This window comes from Haemorhous mexicanus, chromosome 3, assembly GCF_027477595.1.
Source record: "Haemorhous mexicanus isolate bHaeMex1 chromosome 3, bHaeMex1.pri, whole genome shotgun sequence".
Lineage (NCBI taxonomy): Eukaryota > Metazoa > Chordata > Aves > Passeriformes > Fringillidae > Haemorhous > Haemorhous mexicanus.
In genome coordinates this window covers 46047322-46069030 of record NC_082343.1, presented here as the reverse complement: position 1 = coordinate 46069030, position 21709 = coordinate 46047322, and the positions used below count along the sequence as shown (strand labels likewise).

The window sequence follows — 21709 nt, the reverse complement described above, 5'->3', positions numbered from 1 at the left end:
TTTCTCTGGGCTGACACAGTCCTAAACTGTTTGGTGGTGGCAGGGTAGCATTACACAACCCGGGCTGGTTTCTAAAGCCTGTAACATTGTGCATTACCTTGGCAGCAACACGAGCGAAAAAAAGAGTAACACGACCAACTGGCAAAACAATAGCTGCATTTACTGCCTGAGGAGGGGAAGATTTGGGCATTGAAGCTGTGCAGCCAAGGACCAAAATGTGCAGCTTGCTCTCCAGAGTTGCCCAAGAAAAAATTGTACAAGGAAAGGAAACGTATTTGTTCAAAAAGCAGCTGTGCATCTGCAGACCTGTGGCAGCTGGAGGTACATGGGAAGGAGGGAGACTGGAAGGTTGCTGGCTCTCAGAGGTGCTCAGTGAGGCAGGATTCATGGCACTGAAGCCTAGAAGAGGGGCCCTGTGCCAGCTGCATGTCCCCCATTCCCACGCAGACCATTTCTCCAGGGAAAGCTATGATGCTGCAGATAACGCCATGCACACTCCTCCAAGACAGGTCCTGTTTTTATTCCTCTTGCTCTTCCTGCGCGGCCTGGCATAGACACGGACTTTCCTCGTCCTTCCCGGAGCAAGGGATGCTCGGGCAGTCCCTGCCCCGCGGCTGCCCGGCAGAGAGCGGCTCCCGACGCGCGGCTGGTGCTTGTGCCCCAAGGGCAAGGAGAGCCAGGGAGAAGCAGCGACATTTGGAGCATTCCTGACCTCCTAGGCAACATCTGATAACACAGGGTGGATTGCAGCCTCTTTTCCGAGACAGGGAATTGCTCCTTCATTGCTACTGCATTGTACAAATGCAGTGGGGATTTTACAGAGTACATAACATATTCTAAAATGACGGGTTTTTTATTCCTTGACTGTTTTCCTCATGCAGAGCCACATTTTATTACTAATAGCCTCATTGGTCCTTGTTCTGGTTCCGAGTCTTTATAGTTACTGTCATTATACAATTTTTAAGGGAGAGATTGAATCCTGGCCTACCTGCATTAAAAATTGTAGTTCAGAAATTAGATTTTTCACAGGTTTGGTCATCTGGATATTTTTGCATTCTGTCCGGTGCTTATTGTGATGAAAATCTCTCATCACCATTGCCTACAGAATATATCAGGAATATACTTCCCCTCCACAGAAAATTAGAGGCATTATAATTGTCCCACTAGGATTTTAGAAATGAATGCTATAATGTCCTAGTATTTCTGTAGGACCCTACTTGCTTATCCTTTTTAAATGCTGCAAGATTTTTCCATATGGTAATGTTTAGGATGCATTATGAAGGCCTTTCATCTTCTTCTGAAGCACAGGATGAAATATGGGTCATGGCTAGAAAGAAGCAGTAAGGCTTTGTGATCTGGTGGTCTGCTGCATCTGATGCGGCAAACCCCGTGCTGCCAGGAAAGCCATCGTCCTTTTGGGAACTTTATGGCTTGGCAGGCTTGCTTTAAAATTGCAGCTACACCTCTTTGATACTTTTTTGGTTGAAATAACAAGATCTTTCACTCTCCTTACTGTGGAGTGCCAGCCAGGTTTAAAATTAATATCAACCAATGTTGAAGAAGGAAGGAAATGAAAGAAGCATTTCTTCCCCAGAAACAGCCCTGCTTTCCTGCCTTTTCCATACGTGCACAGACGTCTGTCAGTCTTGGCACCAGAAAACATTAAAAACAAGAAGTTTTTTAAATACTGGGAATTCTTTCGCGTCTTTAAGTGTCGCCCAACAGGAATGCAGAGGCTGTAAAACGGACAAAAGAGAATTGAGTCAGTCAGTGTTTCTGCAGAGAGCTTATTCCTGCCTAACAAAACATTTGAAATATCCCGTGTGTTTTTGGAGAAGGCTAGAACAAGGTGAAAGGCTTTGCCTCTTGTGCCCTGGAGCATGGAAATTGAGAAGAAGCCCAGAGCTAAGGAGCAGAGGTTGAGTTTCCTGCTGTCCCAAATTCACTCCAGCTCCGTGGCAGATTCCAGGAGCCTGGGATAGCTGATGCGAGATGCCTGTGGTCTTTTTTGCTAGAAATACTGAGTACCTATCCTGGACACTGATTTGGAGCACAATAAACTGTGGTAAATCATGCTCTTGGCACTCTGAATACAGATGTTTGAAATGAACAGAGGCTCTCTCAAGAGATATTTTTCTCAGCCATAAAAAGGAGGAATAGCTACATTGCAAGAGAGGAGGTTAAATCACAGATTTTTTTGTAAACTGCTGTGAAGCTTTGGAGAGGAAGCCATTATAGGAGTACAAATTGCTCTTTATTTTTTATTTTATCTATTGCCTCATTCTGAAATAATGAAATTCTGAATGTACCTCTTTGCTAGCTGCTGAAAAATAAGAGAATGTGGGAGGATTCTTAATGACACTAATAAACCCAGCTGAACACTTTGCCAGCAATTATTTTTTATTGCAAAAATACCATTTTATTAATACAAATGGTCTTTGTAGGATTGCATTTGTTGTGATACAGTTTTGTTTAGAAAAATATATGGGCCAAATTATTTTGTTCAAAATGTTTCTTTTTTTCTCTGGTTAGAATGAAGCACTTAATTTCAGAATTTCATTTTGTAATGGCTTTTCTTTTTTGTTTGTTTGTTTGTTTGTTTTTTGTTTGGACAGTGTAATTTATATGCCACAATAAAAATATAAAGAACTGAAGTGATGTGATTTTAATGAAAGTGCAATTGTATTAGCACTGGATAGTTTTATGCAAGTGGAAGCTTCATTTAGTGGGAAAAATGCCAATATACTGGTGGTCCACTCTGCAGCCTTTCTGCCCTGCTGTGCTTAGGGAAGAGATGGAAATCTTACTGGAGTGTCCAGAACACTCCATTGTTGCTTCTTCTATTCAGTCCTTCTTGTTATTAGCACCTTCCTTAGCTAGAAGGTAGCATGATTTCAACTGCAGAGCATTTTCTGGCTGCAGCACATAGATTTTTCCCTTCTCTTGCTCGTGTGGAGATCGTGGCCATGTGTGACAGGGGATCATTCAGCTAGCAGTGAACGGGGGTGTGAAAATCCATCCCTTCTGCTGCTCCCAGCCACTGGCCTGCCATGCTGAGCTCTGGGGTACTCTGTATTTGTATCTCCACATACAAATGTGGCCGTTGGGTTTGGTAGGTGCTGTGAGAGCCCACGGATCATTTTCTTCCTACCAGCCCCATTGGCAGTGTGGTGCTGGCGAGATAAATGAATTGCTGCATTTTGTAGGGGGTTTTGCCTGCTGGTATGATGGTGCCACTTGGGTTGGGTGCCCCATTGACTAAAGATGATAAATTGTTATGTACAGTAAGTCCCATGAAGGACAAGGAACAATTTTGCCTTATTTTGGGGAAGAGAGATGTGGAAACATCTGCCCTTGGAAGCCACCAAGAATGGAGCAGGAAAAGGAATGAGCAAAGTGGGACCTAATTCTGTTAACGGGCACGCGTTGGAGGTGGTGCGGTGCTCCGAGCGGTCAGAGCCCAGGCAGAGCTGAAACCACAGCTGCTCTGTGCTTTTCCAGGAAAGAGGAATACATGAGGCTCTGCAATATGTGCACTCTGTTAGGCATTGTCTGGAGTGGCTTTTCAGGGAGCAAGGGAGCTCTCTGTGCGTTAGCTGGAACACCTCCTCCACTGAATGTACGCTCTGCTTCCTTGCTTCTCTGGACCACTCCCTCCCGTCTGGCTCTTAGCACTTCCAGCCTTCAAAATGTTCAAATAACTTCGTTTATCCTCACAAGACCTCTGTGGGAGGGATGGGTAAATCCTTAGTTTGCAATTGGGAAACTGAAAAATAATCCCTCATCCGTAATTTGCAGTGAGGGTTCAATGTGCCAGGCAGTGCTCAGACCACGCTGCAAGCACATGCCTGCACACACAGGAGAAAATGGACACTTCTGGGTGTTTCTGTACTGACACAGCTGCCTTTTTATGGCTTGGTCAAGCTGTGTGGGCACTGCAGGCTCAAACATAACTTGCTTTTGGTTTCCCTCACACAATGCACACCTGGTATGAGAGATTCTGGTTCCGGCTGCTTGTAAGAGATGTATTTCCCTCCTGGGCTTGGTCAGTGAGGAGGAGAAGGAGTGAACCTCGTGCAGTGACATCTGTGGCAGTGTGTACTTGGGCACAGCAAAGTGTAACCCACCAGTGGGGCTGGCCAGAGGTTCTGACACGTGCAGGACCCTCTGTCAGAAACCACGGGGTGCGAGGACCCATCAGTGCCGCTGCCTCGGGGCACTCAGGGCCCAGCTGCTGCATCTGGGGGGCTGGTTTGCTCTTCATGGAATCGAGCTAGAACCCTCAAAGGGTCCTGCATGAAATTTGTAAACCAAAGTCGAGCCTCTTTGTCTTGTGATGCTTGCTTTAATTTTACTGTGGGCTGTCAGGAGAATAATTTGTGATTAAAACTGAAAGCTGCCTTGGAACAGCTGCCAGGCTCGGAGATGTCAGTGGGGGCTCTGAAGGGTTTAGTGAACTCCAGATCTTTGGTGCATTGTTTTCCCCACATTTGGATCCATGTGCAGGATCTATTCCCAGATCTAATCAGGATTTGGAATTGCAAAGGGGTGAATGCTAGAGCTGTGATCAGAGTCTGGGAGGACAAGGCAGCCCTTGTGTGATTTACCTTTATGCTGCTGTGAGCTGCTTGAAACCCTTTATAAGAAAGGGGTGAGTCTGATTTGATGAATTTACCAAAGCTCACAGGTTTGTGGTGAAAAGTCTGTACAGCAGGTCTTTGTGAGCCACAGATTTATGACATGTAAATAAGTTGGTGTGCTAATTGTGGCTGGTATTACAGGTAGCAGGCATTTAAAAAAAGTCTCGCAGGGTGATTTATGTGGGTTATTTCACACACACTTGTGTGAAATACATTTATAGATCCTCTGCCTCCCCTCCCCGCGGCTGCAAGGGTAGGAGCAAGGAGCAGCATTAGGTGTAGGCTGGCCCACGCTTCCTCCCTGGGGTGCTGAGTTCCAGCAACCAGGAATTATTAAAACAGAGGAGAAAAAAAATGGCTTTTTGGCTGAGCCTGAGCCCTCCCATCAGTCTTGCCCTACAATCTCTGTACTGAATGGAAATGGTTTCCTCTCTCCCAGCCCTAAGCTTACAGACTGGGTTTCCTGCCTTCCTGTTAGTGCCTCCACCTACCCAGACAGCTCTGACACTTCAGACTTACTGATCAGCTATTTTCTACCACAGCTCTTTTAGCAAAGGTTTTATGCGGCGGTGTAACAGCTGACTAAGCAGCGAGCCTGTGAGTGAGAGAAATGAATGTAGGGCTTTTTTTATCCAGTAACCTGACAAGGCTCCATCTCAAACTGGGAGGCATTCCTCCATGCAAGCAGCCGGTTTTGTTGGGTGGGCTGATGTTCAGTTATGCTCTTGGAGCTGGGAGGCAAGCCCTGACAGGGCCCCCCATGAGGTAAAAAGGCAGGGGAATGCATCAAACACAGTACCTAGAAGAGAGGAGCATAGACACTTTGCATAGTGAAACCACGATGTGAAGATGTGCTGAATGTGTGACTCTGCTTTGAAAACAGTTATCATATGCAAAAGCAGTTAATACATGGGAGAATTCTAGAGGGAGACTCTGGACCAGAAATACGAAAGTTCAAAGTGATTTTCAACAGACAGCCTGTCATTTCAGAAGGCTGCAGAATGGGGCATTTTGGGGTACCACAACTGAGCTGGAACCAGCCAGCAAGCTCCAAACTGAATTTTAAGTGTGTGTGCATACATATATATATATATATATATATATACACATAATATATATATTCCCTCATCTGTGCTGAATTCCTTCCACAGTCAGCGCAGTGTAACCATTCAGAGCACATTTCCATGGTGCTTTCAGTTTTCATGCTCGCTTTTGCAAATTACTTCAAATATATCTCAAGAAATGAACTAACTCTGTCTTCAGTTAGTGATGAATGTACCTTAAAACATTAAAAGCACTCAAGAAGTTCTGATATCTTTGGTTGATCCTTAGCCAAGCTATAGCCTTGTTGGAGTCCCTGTTTTATTCAGACACCATTGGCAAAAACATCTGTAGACTTCCATTTGAACACTGTTGATCTACTGTCATCTATCATAAGTGGGTCTTTAATTTTACTACACCAGGCAGCTAATGAAAAAAAAACCCCAAATCTGGAGCATAATCCTTTGCAAATTTTTAGAATTGAGAAAATTTATGTTACTGTTGTGGCACCTGGTTTCTACTGTGAGGAGGTCTTATAAAGAAGTGCCACATTGCCCAGTGGGTGGTGTTTGAGGGCACAGGGGTAAGGACACCAGCAGGATATTGACACTTGCCCACTGATGAGGCACTCCTGGACAGTGCTGCTCATTCTGGGAAGGCATGTTCCCTCCTTCTGCCTGGAAAAAAGTGAGAGAGAATAGAGGAATTGACAACTATTAACAAGGCAAACCAGCAAAAGTGCTAAATGAGTTCATAAGGAGTTGAGAAAGGAAATAGAGAGCACAGATGCTCAGGGAAGTATTGGTAATGAGAGAAGATTATGTGGATGGACTTTGTGGAGGGATAAAATGTGGTTCAGTGACAAGATGGAGCAAGATTAGAAAGAAAGTTCATGTCTGACCTGTGTGCCTGAAGATGACACGACCTGGAGGGAAAGGTGACTTCATCTGAAGATGCTTTTCCCTTGTGCTTTGTCTTTTAGGAATATCAGTGGTACATTTCTATTGCTCCTGTCTCCACGCTGGTCAGTATCTCCTTGAACACTAACTTGCACAGCAGAAATGATGAAATATCCATTGATATTTAGAAGACATGGCATTCCTCTCATTCAGAAGGAATTTCAGGAGTACCTGTGAAAAGTGTTGGGAAGGCAACTCTTTTGAAACTTTTATTCTTTGTACTCAGTATAACACACATGGTTGGAGGAAGGTTTGCCCTCAGACCATGGGGAACTGAGAAGGATGCTCAGCCCTGGAGTTTCTACTGAATGGGTCAATAAGCCCACTGATGTGCCGGTGCCTTTCATGGCATGCCTAGAAACTGCTGCTGAATGCAATGCAGCACTGACACCTCAGTGAATCGATTTCTCTGAATGCCATGCCAAGCAGATGAGAAGCCTTTGTCAGCCAGTTTGGGTCAAGTCCGTCATCCAATCCCTGACCTATAGCTTGTGGGAGCGGAGTACAAAGGATGAAATCATCAGAAAAGTGCAAAGGTCTTGTGCCCTTGGAGGGGGGAGTTAGATCTGCAAGAGGAACAACAGATTCAAAATAAATCAATAAATCAAAGATGCCAGCCCTAGGCAGATGGGTTTCTGTGCTGATTCTGGTGCCCGTGAAGAAGCACAGCAAAGCAGGGGTTGCCTTGGTGTCTGGGAGGGGCTTTCACCCCCTAGGTTTGAAATGTACTGTTACCACTGGGGCATTAGGGGATACTTAACATGCAGTGCTGCGTGCCTTTGCTCCCCTGACCACAGGACTAAAGCCTGCAGGAGAAGGATTTTTCAAAATGGTGTGGCAGGCTAGCAGAAAAAAAAAAAAAAAATGGGTGCGTGGTGCTACAGCTGTTCCTTGTATGTAAATGTCTCTTTTTACTCTGTTCAGATTCCGTTTTCCTCAGGCTTTCCTCTGATTTCTTTATCTCAGCAGAAGTGGGTCAAACTCATCTGTATGTTCAAGAGGGAGGTCTCAACTACTGCATCTAGTTAAAATACTTTCAGTCAAATGTCACAGCCTCCCCATTCCAGTAAGGGGCATGGCTGCTTCTACAAGCGTGAGAAGGTCCCAGATCATAATGCCAGCACTGCTGGGCAGCCTGGTGGCTTTTCAGCTTTTGCCTCTCTGTACGTCCACGTCGATCCCAGAATTTGTGAGATGCTGGAGAGGCTGGATGTTCTTGTCTCTGTGGTTTGGGCAAGAGAATGAATAGGACTCGTCTGGCTCCAAAACTCAGGATATTAGTTACATGTTGGTAGGCTCTCCAGCAGGGCATGCTGACCACTGCATGTACCAAAACAACCTGGGTTGCTTTTTCTGGCATGACATTTCAGCTCCATGCCTTAACATGTTTGCATGGAAAGTGAGACAGCGGCAGCATTTTCAAAGGTGAGGATGCAGAGGTATGCAGGGACCGTTAGTGGAAGGGTTTGCTTGAAGAGCTGGAAAATTAAATAAGGAGAGTCTAAGAAGGGTGATTTAGGAGTGCAGGGGCAGCAAGATGCCAAAGCTATGGACAGATGAATGGAGTATCAATTTAGAGGAAATTGCAGTGTAACATCTCTGTGCACACAAGTATTATGGGATTTTAGAAGCCAGGCCAGTTTAACCATTTTATCCCAGGCCTGGATATGTCACTGCTGTGGCTGGACTGGCTAGTTCTCACAGATTGCAGGGTATTTCTGGCTTTTTAAAGATTGGACAGTTTTAGGTCTTGCCACAGCTTGATCCATTTATGGCTCCTGGATCCTTGTGTGGGAACAGAAGAAATAAAGTGAGAACTTGAGAAGAGTCTGGAGAATGAAAGCCCAGAGAAGTGAGAGGGAGCAGGAGGTGGGAGGCATCTGTGTGCCTCCGTGGTGGTGGTGGTGGTGCAGAGCAGTTCAGGGGAGTGGGAGGGAAGCCAAAAGGCTGGGGTGAGATGACATTGTCAAACAGATGCAACCACCTCCAGGCCAGGAGGAGAAAAGCCCCAGCCCAGTTCCAGCCCAGGCTGCTTTCTGGAGGCAGCTTTGGCCATGTCACACCAGCAGAGCTGTGGTGGGGTGTGCCCATGGCCTGGCTGACCAGCCCTCCCACTCAGCTTACGGGAGTTTGTTTGGCCTGTGCCAGCTCTCCGTGGGTCACTCTCCTTGTGCACTGGGGCCAAGCCTGCTCTGCCCATGGGGAGGCTGGCCAGATTTCATCGAATCATGGAATAGTTTGGGTTGGAAAGGACATTCAAAGGTCATCTAGTTCAACCCTCTGCAGTGAGCAGGGGTATCTTCAACTAGATCAGGTTGTCCAGAGTCCAGTCCAACCTGACCTTGAATGTTTCCAGGGATGGGGCATCCACAACTACTCTGGGCAACACATTGCAGTGTTTCACCATCCTCAGTGTAAAAAAAAATAATGCTAGTCTGGGACTAACTCCCCCATGGACTCCAGCACCTGGAGGTTCACTACCTCTCCACTCAAGCCCTGTGGCCCCACTTTCCTCTGGGGAAGATTGCTGGAGGCATTGGCTGGAGGGGCAACTTCTCAATTTAATTTGAAGTTTCAGTTGTTATCCTTGCAGGAGCAGGGAGTTGTAGTGGAGTGAGCTGTTGCCATTTCATGCTGTTAATACCAGTGACATTGTAATTTTCATGGCTGCAAAGATGCCTGGAGCAGAGGGTGGGCCCACTTGAAGTTAGCAGCAATAGGGTTTTTTTCATACTCAAGAGAACAAATGATCTTTCCAGCAAGCAACCTTCACTTCTGTTGCCATGATCTGCCCTCCTTCAGAAAGACTCTGCAGCCCTGCAGAGTGTGAAGGGCTACCCATAAAACAGACACACACACACACACACACACACACACATGCAAACAAAAAAAACCCAACAAAGCAAAACGCCACAAACAACGAACAACAACAACAAGAACAAGAAACCACCCACACCCCCCTCTCTGAAATAAAAAGCAGCTGCTGGAAGTGAGAGCTAGACTAATGTGGGGATGAAAGCATTAATGCAGAGCAGAGGTGGGGAATATTGGCTCGGTGGAGTGGGTGGAAGTGTCCTCATGAATGAGCAGCACGAAGCAGGGCTGCCTCAAATAACAAAGAGGAAAGGAGGGCGTTAGGATTTGATAGTACAGACTTTGGAAAAAATGAGAAGTTGAGGAGAGAAGGAAATCATGGCTAATTTAAAACTGCCTTGGAGAAGCAGGTGGGAGGAAGACCTTGAACATTTATTACACTGGGACTTGAAAGTAAGGAAATGGTAAAACAAGGGCTGGAAGGCAGAGCAAGGGAGGGCTCGTCTCCTGATTGCTCTTTAAAATTAACAATGCTGACTCTCAAAGAGAACATTGGGGAGTTTCTGAGAAAATGCAGAAGTCCTGGAGTAAACTGTCCTAAGGGAAGGGCTGGGGAAAGAGAATGAAGCCAGTGGCTTCCAGAAAAATGATGATGATATGATGAGTCAGAGACACTTTCAGTTGCACTGAAATATTTACTCTTTGTCTGCCTGTATCCACATCAAGAAATGAGGGCAACCCTTCTTTGACAGGTTAGAGTTATGCTATCAGGAGGTGTGCTAAGGGGACAAATAACAGCACCCAGAGGAGCTTTATCAGCTCTTCCTGTTGCTACTTGCTTTGGAACAAATTCCTATTGACTCAGTTGGGTGCGTGCTGGGGTGACCAGGAGCAGAGACTGGACACCTCTTCCCAGTGTGCCTGTGTTTCCCTTTTTTGCATGCTTATCTTGACAGAGGTGACAACTCCTTTAAACAAGGCACACATGACAGTGGCAGTGTGCCTTCTTGAAAAGTTGCCTGGGTCTGAATCCCACATTTTATACAAAGAGAGTGAGGGCCATCCAGAAAAAATAGGCACAAGCAGCCAATACAATCAGTTTCAATGTATTCTCCTTTTTTTTTCAAAAAAAGAGGCTGAACAACTCTCCAAAATAATCAGAGCTGTTAAATAACACTTATTCTGTGTGGAGGAAGTACAGTGCTAGGGACTGCTGGCCCATGCCAAGGAAAACACTTGGACTTGCTATAACAATGGCCCAAACTGAAGGAAATGGGAGGCTGTGGTGCCTATGTTCTGGAAGCAGCTGGGGGGAGCGGGACCTGGTGGCAGAGCCGAGGGAACAGAGGCACGTGGTGGTCAGCAGTGCCATGCATCTGGAGCACTGGTTGGCTCGCTCTCCCCCAGACATCTCCCAGCAGCTAAGCCCAAATCAGGTCATGAAAAGAGAGCACTGCCACCATGCAGCAGTTTTGTGGTGATCAATCAAATCACAGTGATTTCACTGAGGGAAAAACGTAGGCTTTATTTGCAAGAGTAAATATGTTTTTTTTTTTTTTCCTTTCCCCTCTGCTATACTAAATATTACCTGCTCATATTCAACAAATAGTCAATATTTCTGAAACACTGTTCAGGACCCAGCACCAGCACCGAATAAAGATGTAGTAATATGTATGCAAGAGTTTTAAAGCTTAGAGTACAAGGATAAACTGAAGAAATCCTTTAAGAACTGTATCTGATCAATCTGATATTCTGCCTCCACCTTCCCCATGCAATATTAATAACCTTGTTTCAAACCAGACTGTGTCTGTCCCACTCAGCCACATCCCATTCTCACAGGTATGTAGATTTTCAGACCTCTGTGCTCAGGTGTCTCCTCCATAACAGCGGTATTGAGCAGTCGGACTAGCTGCTGACGTGGCCCAGGGTGGGGAGGCAGGGAGACAAGCAGCCTGCTCACCACAGGCTGCTGGATGGAGAGTGCTGGTTGTGTGCAGCCAGATTCTATTTGCTGCTGCAGCAGCCCAGCACTGTGGCACTCATGCAGAGACCCATCACGGCTACGTCACACTTCACGCAGAGAGCCGTCACGTGACAAATGCGCCACTTGCATGCATAGGTGTCAGATTAAAAATGAGCAGTGTTTGGCCTGAGCAATTACATACTAGCTGTGCTTGCCTGGTGATGGGAGGGAAGGGCTTCAACTGTGTCAGAGATTTTGTATGGGAAAAGAGATTTAATGAAGCTCTCTAAGCTCACAGTCATTTTCTTGTGCTTTTCATGGAGCAGGAGGTAAAAATGTAGATTTGATTAGTATTGCTGGATCTGTTCTAATAAAAGACATCCTTACTTTGTCTTCCCATCCTCACACAAGGAGACATATTAGCTCCTGTGTTTCTTTTTTCTGCCTCTGCACACGAGCCATGTCTCCCCCTCCTATAGGTCTCCCTGTAAAGGTATTTATTCTTGATCTGCAGTTGCCCTTAGTCATCCCCAGACTCCAGCGCTGTTAGACAGCTGTTCCTGTCCATGGCTGTGCATGGGGCAGCCCCTCTCCCCCACAGCCAGCCCCATGTGCAGCTGCAGCAGGGCTCCCTTCTGGTCTCCAGCATCCCAGCAGCTGCTCTCCTGGACTGCATGAGATCCCCACATGATGGGCTTCATACAAGCAGGACGTGTCATGGTGCACAGCTGGAAAGGGGAACGCTCACAGAAACTGATATAGGGATGAGGTGGTGCCCCCCTCGGACTGCCCCTGCCTGCAGGGAGCAATGTGAGGATGTGGTACTGGGAGGACCAGCATCATGCCAGGGCAGGACTTCTCCTGACCCAGACCTGCTGTACAGGGCAAATCCCTCATGCCCTGGAGGCAGGAACAGGAAGGGAGGAATGGTTAAAACAGGAATTGCTGACAGCCTTATTTTGGTCAATATCCCACTGAAGTCAATGGGATGTTGCTCCAGGAAAAACTGGATAAGGATCTGGGGTTTGGCAGTGACAGAGGCTCTGTCTTCTCACTGTTTATTCTCCGAGCGGAGCCCTAACCCTCTGTTTGTGACTTCATGATCATTTCCAGAGCTGTGCTAATGATGTCATACCCGGGGGATTCTGGCTTCAGGTGGAAAATTAACAGCAGGAGCAGAAGAACTCTTTAATAAACAAAGTTCCTGTTTTCATGCAAATGTCTTTAGAAATAAGGAATGAGGGGAGTGAGAAATATAGAAATTTATGGTATAGAAGCGACACTGTTTGGAAACAGACTTTTTATGAGTTTTCCAAGAGGCGCCAGCTGCTCTTTAATGTTTTCATTTAAGAGTTTTATGTATGAAAGCCCTAGCTTGTGTAAACAGCAAGGCTGAGAAAGTTGCAGGGATTATTGTTAATGGTGAACCTAACAGGCTGGGGATTTGGCTTGGAAAAGACTGTGAGTGTTGACTTTTTTTGGAGTGGAGGTTTTTAACACGGCTGGATGATGCCTCTGATGTCGCTGTTGTTCCCTGGGCTCTCCTGCCCATGCCTCTCACTCTTGTGGCCACCCCCAATGTCCCTCCTTTCCTCCAAGACCTGAGAGAAGGTGGCACAAGCGCATGGGAAACCCTTCAGGCATGGCAGCACCTTCTCTGCTGTGCCATAGCCTTCTCTGCTGTGCCTCCTAACCAGGAGCAAGCCCCGGGTTAGGAGGTGGCCAGGTTTCCACACTGCACCTTGCTGAGCTCTGGAGGCAGGGCTGGCCGGGGTGCTGCTGTAGCAGAAACACAGCCAGCCACCCATGTCCTCCTTGTCCTGTGCCCTGCCCTCACCAACAGCCACTGCTGATCTGCATCAATTCATCTGCTGTTTTGGTGAGTGCCTACCATGCACTCCAGTAAATAGAATTGCTTTATTTTGCTGGAGAGAGCGCTGGAGCCTTTGCCACAAACAGCTTTGTGAGTGTTTTTCTGGTGGGTTCCCTTTGTTTGGCATTTAACCCTCCATGTGTGGCACCAGACTAAAAAAGAAAATAAATTAAGTCCCTTCAGCAAGGCCAGAGGACACCCAGCACCTCCCAGGGAGGACCTGGGAGAGGATCCGTGGTGCTTGCTGCTCTCCATCTTGCTCTCAATGTTTTTCTGCAGCAGCTTTCTGTTTGCTCATCTACAGGAATACTCTGCATCTCGCCTGCCTGTTTTTGAAAAGGTGACTGGTGATGACAGCTAAGATAACAAGAGAGTGGGTTTTGGGGGTTTTTTTTGCCTTCATGAGAACACCTCCAGTTCTATTAATAAAATTCTGAATCTGACTTGTCCTTCTGAGAACTCCCAGCCTCTCTTCACCCATTCAAATCTGTATTTTTAAGCTGCTGTAGGTGGATTGTCGACAATGGTTGTTATGCAAACTCCAAGTGCTGGCTTCAGGAGCTTCTTAGAAATATGCAATGAGTAATCTTTATGTTTCTGACAGGTCTACGAGGAGGGAGGGTGTGCAGTTTTGCTGAAGATAGGTTGACAAAATAAGTGTCAATTCATGACAAACTGACTGCCAAAAATACTCACATCAAACACTGAAAACAATTAGTGAACAATATGACAGAACATCTCTGAGGCTTGGGAGTGCACTGAGGACAGAATCCCTCACTAGTAAATGGATATTTTAATGTTTTTTTAAATTTGGGTCAGGAGAAATTATCAGGTCCTTTGTTCTCCAGCATTACTTGTAGGTTTGTGTCGGTTTTCGGTTTTGGGGTGTTTTTGGGAACTCATAGGCAGTGGCTATACTTGAAAGATAAGCTAGGTATGTTTATTTTTTGAGCTTGTTGTGTGAAGTGAGCACTGATCACACGAGACCTGGCTAATACAGTGGGATCGCAGAGGTGTGAGATGGACATGAAAATCTGAGGAACTGTGTCAGTAGCAACCTGGACTGCAGAGGCTTCTGAACTTGAAGCTGAAACAGCACCCTGTGCTCCAGCAGGCTGATTAATTTCATACTTTGGAAAAAATTTATCTGGAGAGAGATTTCCCTGAATAGAGAGCCGGCTGTTGATAGCTCCTTTTGTACTTGGTCTGCATCAGCAGTATAATATGCAAGCCTTCAGATGCCAAGCTGAGCAAAACAGGGACAAGAAAGACTTCTCAGGGCAGGGGACTGGCAGCAAGATGAGGTCCCTCCCAGATAGCTGTGCACTTGAGAGAGTCGCCATGTGGTGCAGTTTGCCATTTGACCCCAAGCCATCACATCCTGCGCTGGCTGGAATTAGGAAGTTTGGCTTTGCGGTAGCTGTTTCCTGCCTGCGATGAGCGGCTCTGCGACCTGCAGAGCATGCCAGCAGCACATGGGGAAGAGGAGCCAGCACAGCCCCGTGATGGCCCTTGGGCTTGGGGCTGCTACTGCCTCTGACACACAGGGTAAGCCACCTAGGAGTCAGTAACAGCACCAACCAGAGGTCCTGGCTCATCTCAGTTGGTTTTCCAAGATTCTAAGCTTCTCTCCATGATAGCTCACGGTGCTATCACCCTCCCAGCTCTCCCCAAAAAGGACTTTGGCAGAGGGTTTGAAGTGTCTGTCTGTAGCATAGCTGCACAGAGGTGACCCTGGGGTCAGGAGGTTCGGAAGGGCACAGCACCAGGTGCCCTGGATGACCTTATATTACTGTTCATGCAAAGCATCCTGTGTTGCTGTCAGTGGGCACACCCAAGAACCCATGGCATCTTTGCATCATGCTGGTAGGCACCAGGAGGCAAAACCCAGGACTCCACCAGCTGGAAAGCCCCTTCTCTAGGCACAAGGATTGCCTTTTACTACACCATAGCTCACAGATCTTCAGAAGTCGACCAGCTCTGTGAATCCATATTTTCTAATGCTGCGAGGCCCAATGCTTCTGCCAGACTGTTAGTTCCATCACTCTTCTCACAAGTGAGTCAACAGCCATCTGTGCATGCTAGAAATCAAATAACTTTTGCTTTAAGAGGTTTTTTTGTCACTTATAATGAATCCCTCTGCATCGCCCTGTGTGGGACCTAGTGATGTCCAAGATGCAATCAGGAGGAAAGAGTATGATCTGAAGCCACCCACACCAGCCTGGTATCACCTTTCCATCTCAGCTGCACTTCAGCAAGCCAGCTGAAATGAGGCGGTTTTCTCTGTGCTTGGTGCCAAACACTATTCTCACTGAACCAGAGGGAAGTTTTGTTTTTCCCTAAATAGGAATGATTTGGCCTTTGGTGGTGCTCAACTGGAAAGAATCCAGCAGTTTTCTGATCTTGTCAGAGTGGCTGAGATGGCCATAAATCAGAAGGGCTGCTCCAGAAATATTTTTCCTGGGTTTGATTCTCAATCCCACCATGCTGGTGTAATAAAAAGAAAAATTGGGCCCACCACTGGTTTAATTTTACAGATAACCGCTCTCTTTCCAGGCAATCTTTGTGATTAATTTTTCTCACAGTCTGTCTGGAGTTTTTTTGGGTTTGTTTCATAGGGCTGTTGAGTTTTTTTTTACCCTCCTCTCCCCTTCCATATGGGGAAGAATAAAGTGAAGAAACAACATTTTCAGAGAAGAAAGACTTGGAAAGAGTTGCTGTTTTCTGGGAGTCTGCTACAGCTGTTAATTTGTGGAAAACCTCAGTGGAAAGTAAGCAATATGGCAGCATCGTTTTACACGAGAATTCAGCAATGGCCTCGTTCCAAACCATGGCTGATTTAGGTTCTTGGCTTGCACAGCCAAAGCTTCATGTAGTGTCATGCTTTTTTTAATAGATAATGTTGATGCAGCTGTGGAAAGCTCTGATGTTCTTTTTTATTTGAACGTGGAATTGTCGTCATTCAATCAAGCTTAAGCATTGTGGAGCTGTGATGTTGTTTGTCTTTCCTTGTTAGATGTTGGTGTGTGAGCCTGAGACAGGCTGAGATGTTGTTTGAGAACAAAGAAAAGGCTCCCTCCCTTCCTCCTTGTCTCCTTCACAGAAATGCACACAGACACAAACTCCCATCCAAAAAGGCAGAAACGCTGAGAAAATTTGGAACTGGGTTTAAATATTGTGGGCTGGGACCCTTCTGGCTCTCCAGAGCATGCACACTCTTTTCTTCCTGTAGGTTTTGCTCCTCTCCAGCATTTGTCATGCATAGTTGGTGGCATATCAAGATTCTGAGTACTGTACTGAGTGCAGTAACCTCTTTTTCTTGGATGGACATTTTGTTTGTGGAGAATACAGCATGGTTCTCAGTTGTCTGGGCAGAAATGAACACTGAGGAAAATCTCAGCTATGTGCTGTCTATTAGATCAGAGATTAATTTTCCAGTAGAAATGTCCAATTATTCAAACCTCTCCAGCAGACGAAAGAGCTTTTGACAATCTGTTTTTCTGCAAAACCCTGCAATTCAGTTGGCATGGATTAGATGACCTATTAGAGATTAGAAAAGGGGAAATATATTTCTAATTAATGTCAGTCCAGCTGTTAACTTGGGGAATACCAGTGAGTGGTAGTGCAAGACAGCTCCTACAGATATTTCTGTGGTCACAGTTCATGTGTAAATTGCACCTGGACCTTCTTCACAAAGCATTGCCTGAGTTCCCCCTTTCCCAGTAAGGTGATCGTGTGCACCGGACCAGTTGCTGCTTCTTGGCTCTGCCTCCTTTTCCAAGGCAGGCTTTTATGAATGGGTAAGTCCCATTTTTTTTTCCCAGTGTTTCCTTGTCACACAGTGACTGATTCACCCACCTCCTTATCTCTGGGCCATACCACTTGCTTTGATTGCATCTTCCTCACCAGCTCAGCTATGTATCTTGTTTCTTTCCCCCAGGGTGAATTAGGGCAGAATCCTGCAATCCTTAGAGTTTCCCCACAGCATCTGGAAAGAAGAGGAAAACCAGAGATGAGCCAGAAAGAGTCATGCAGACAAAGATGTAGGAATTTGGAGGCGGGAACTATACACTCTTGGAATGAAGCTTCCTCCTGGCTGGCCTAAGGCAGAGCAATTTACGATTCTCTGCAAAATACACAATGGCCTAGGCTGTGCTCTTAGGAGTAAACATTTCTAGGGTGCCTGAGGGGGCCCCTATTTGTATTTTTACAAAGTATTTGGTTTTTTTGAGTTTCAGGCTATATCCCCATTGTCAATATTGGAGCTAACTTGAAGTGGGGTAGTGCCTCATGGAGATAGTTGAGCTAGGTTGAAGAAGTTTAGCTGTTAGAAGTAGTTTACCCACAGCAGTGTATTTGTCAGACTATTATACCTGCCTGCTGTGATCCCTTATCCTGTGCCAAGCCCTGTTTTAGGCTGGCTCGGGACCTTCCATGCAGCAAAGCTGCAATCCTGACTTCTCTGCAGCCACCCGCGGCTGCTCAAGGACCTAAATGCCATAGGCAAGGCAAAGCGTGGGGTTTGGGAGCTGGAGTCCTGCCAGTGCTTCTGTGGACATTTTGCAGGGCTGAACCCACATTCTCTATGAGCACTGTGAAATGCTTTCCTGTTTTTCTCTGTCCATTTGAACTCTCGCTGCAGCCCTAGCCGACGATCGCATTTTGTTTTTAATGACAGAGCAAAAGTGCCAAAATATTTCAGTAGCTCCCCTAGGAACATCTGCAACTTCTTTAGCTAGTATTTTTACAGCTGGCCATAACTTTATTTTATTTTTGAATGCTAATAGTTGTGAATCTGGGACCCTGAAGGAAAACAATGGCTAATATCCCTTGCATCAGGATTTAAAACTTATAAAAAGCTACTCTTGCACCTTTGAAGAAATCACCAGGAGGGGAGCTAAGGGGTACTTTGTCATTTGACAGACCAACTTTCTGAGCTCCAGACAGAGCTTAGACCAGCCTTCAGGCTCAGGATGAAGTCTCTGTTTGGAGCCACCAGGATCAAAACCTACAGACCCCTTATGTGACAGAGCTGCTGCTGCTGCTATTGAGGTTCATGCTGCTGTGTGGCAGGAGAGGCATCTGATCACTGCCTCCAGTGCAGCTCCTGTCATCTGTGATGAAAAAGGGAAGAATGAAATGTCACACCGCTAAAATGATACCAAAGTCTAGGAACAGGAATTAGGTTTGGGAATTTGAACTTCCATCTAGTAAAAATTCCGCAGACCTTTAATTGCAGCTCAGATTCATTATGTGCTAGCTATGCTTAGTTGGTCTAACAATGAAAATAAGCCAAAGATGTTTAGTCATTGTATCAACCTGTCACTCATAATCTTTGTGTGGCACCTCTCTCTCCCTCTACTGAGCTAGAAAAGCATGAAGGGAAAAACAAAGCATGCTGCAGAGCTACCAATTTTGTTTAACTACCAACAAAGCCAACAAAGAAATTTTAGACTGAGCTTTACACTGGCATCTTCTTTGACTCCTGCTGCAGTGGAAACTGTACCTGACCTCACATTCAGATGCAGCCCCAGGCACCACTTCTGAGTATGGCCCCCACCCACCTGTGAGAGCTGCCCCCTGCTTCTTGAGGGCAAAATGCTGGGGGCAGGCAGGTCTGCAGCCACAATTTCCACAATTTGAGCAAATGTACCAGCGGCACTTGCAGGCTGGTGACACAGGCAGGCTGCAAATCAGCACTGGGTGTATCTGCTCTTGAAGTCCTTGGTGGTCTACCTTTCTGGGGGGAGCCTGAGCTGCCAGATGAAGGATGCCAGTAGTGGAGGATGGTGTGAAGTGTCACTTTCTGAAAGCAACACTGCTTCCCAATGTAGGTGGATCCATGCCAGCACGCTCAAGCACCAATTAGATCTGACTGTGAGATTTCCCACAGCTCAGGGGAATTGCTGACGTGGAGTAGGATTTGGGGTTCCTGTTGGGGCTCATTCCCAGCATGGACAGGTAGCTCTGGTGGGCTGTTATGGTGCTCCCCTGGGGACGGAAAAGACAATACCCCTCTCACTTGCACTGGGACCACAAGCTTGTCATTCCCTCAGATCCAGCAGCATTTCTTTCCATGTGCTTCTAAGTGGGAGGGGAAGTAGGCTAGGAAATAAGACTTGATGCTTTTTTCACATTTCCATGGACCTGCCCTATCAAACTCAGTGGCAGCTTTGCTTTTAATTGCAACTCAAGCAGACACAATGTTGAATGTGATAAAATCCAACAGAAATCTATAAAACTCCCCAGATTACCTCCAGTGCTGCAGTTAATTTTTTGTCCGTGACTTCTCTAGGAAACCAGATAGATCTCATGCAATTCAAGAAGGCTTAGTGCCTTGACCTAAGTGCTAAGGTATTGCATGATCTGCCTGCCAGATACCACAGCCCCACTGCTACAGACAGGTAATTGGGTCACCACTTGGGAACTTTTGACACACACAGACTTAGGGCCTGATAGCATGGATGCCCTCAAGCAAGTAAAGGCAATTCACCTATCACCGTGAATCTAAGGAGCACTGAACTCCAACCATTGAGAATGAGGTGGCTTCAGTCCTCTCCATTTCAATCCTACCTGAAGGCACAGAACTTGTCTATGTGGATATCTTCCAGGAGATGCCCAAAGGAGCCGGAGAAGTGCTGTGCTGGCGCGGGACCGTGCAGGGACGCTCGCTGGGTGCTGTGCAGATGTGTGTGCAGTGCCCACTTTGGGACCCTCCACAGGGGCTAATGGTGTCCTTTAGTGCTTTAACACCTCGGCAGGAGGTGTATGTGTGCCACATTTCTCTGTGCCACAGCAAGCCCAGAGAAACAATGCTGGACTGTGACAGAGGAGCATGGCTAAGGAGTGGGCCTGGCAATGCTGCTGTTTCAGGCATGTGTGAGACAGGAGATGTCCTAAAAATGCCTCTGCTCATCTTTCATAAATGGAAAATGCAGGGTTTGGTCAGCTCACCTCCCTCTGTCCCTGCTGTATTTGTGTATTCTGCATATTTTTTCCTCATAATACATCTCAAGACACTTTCCCATCATCTCATGCTGTTATGTCACTCTCCAGTGGGTGAGCTCAGTATGACTAGGAAACACTGAAGGAAAATGAGATGCAGATGTGGTAACTGCATTAATATTCCCCTTCAATGCCGTTGCTGTTGGGGAGCTCAGGCTGCTAATTTGACTTTGCTCCTCCACAGAGCATGCATACATCAAAGTGTCAATCTTATTTGCCTTTTGTTTCAGCTCACCTACCCTCATGGAACGGCTTCTCCAATGCACTTGCATCGTCCCTGGTCATTCTCCATGGGTGCAGCACATCTGGCAGGGACCACAGGGGACACTGGAACCTGAGAGGGGCTTGGATCTGTGCTTCAGTTATGTCATGTCTGAGTGGTGGTGCTTGTTTGTGTATTTTCAGAAAACCCAGAGTAAAAGAGGTTTTCCCCCATAAATTAATAGTGACCTCAAAGCTCCCATGGTGGAAAAACTGCTATGTGATGCAATGCCAGTAAAATAAAAGCAACTGCAACTTCTTAGAAAAAGCAGTGATATTCTGATTAATTGCTCTGTTTTCTGGGGTTTCAGTAAAAATGTCTGCTGATTATTTCTGAAACTTATGATGACTGTCTAAGTGCATAACCCCTTCTTAACATCAATTTGGCAAACAGAAAAGGAAATATATCACACAATATTCCGCTTGTAGGGCCAAGTTCTGTCATTTATCTGCTTGAAAAGCCTCTGTTGACTGCCTTGGGATTTCTCCCTGCAGAATGATGGCAGGACATGATCCAGACCCAATATAAATGTAACATATGAACCAGTATATCTTCAGATGGAGAAAACGTGTGTGGAATTTCCCTGCGCTATCATGTGCATATTTTATAGGCAACTGCATGCAGTTATTGAAAAGAAGCACAGACGTCTGTGGTTAGACATCAATGACTATTGTGGGAGGGAGAAGAGGGAAACTGGAAGGCTTAGAATTTGTGCTTTATTAGTTTACTGCGAAATACAAGGTGAGATAAATGAAAGCAGTTTAGCATAGAACTGTAAGGAGGGAAATTGGCATTGCTGGCAACACTGATGAAATATAATGTCCTTGCCAGAAGAGTATAAATAATGAGTTTCCTGATAAAAAATGTTGATGAGGCCAGTAGGGGGGAGAGTATGAGGAAAATGTATGCATGTGGAAACTGAGTTTTATTTTGGCAGTGACTGAAAATAACCATGAAGCCTGGCGCTTGTAAACCTGGGAATCCTGAAATTAATAATTTTCAGAGTTAACTGTTGGAGAGTGACAGCCCCACGAGGACCATTTTCTTTTCAGGTCTTGCATATTCTTGCCTATTTTAAGTCCCCAGACTCACTGCTGGCCACATGACAGCTTGTGAACCGGTAGTTAGCTGTGATAGCAGCCTTCATTTCAA

General features: G+C 46.1%; 1 long non-coding RNA gene across 1 annotated transcript; it reads right to left on the bottom strand.

The window, feature by feature from the left end:
- Positions 1–5990: 5990 nt before the first annotated feature.
- LOC132325796 (uncharacterized) lies at positions 5991–11502 on the bottom strand. The gene is made up of 3 exons (XR_009486025.1): positions 11312–11502; positions 6583–6811; positions 5991–6358 (listed from the first exon to the last, which is right to left on the bottom strand). It is a non-coding gene; the product is annotated as an uncharacterized LOC132325796 (long non-coding RNA).
- Positions 11503–21709: the final 10207 nt, after the last annotated feature.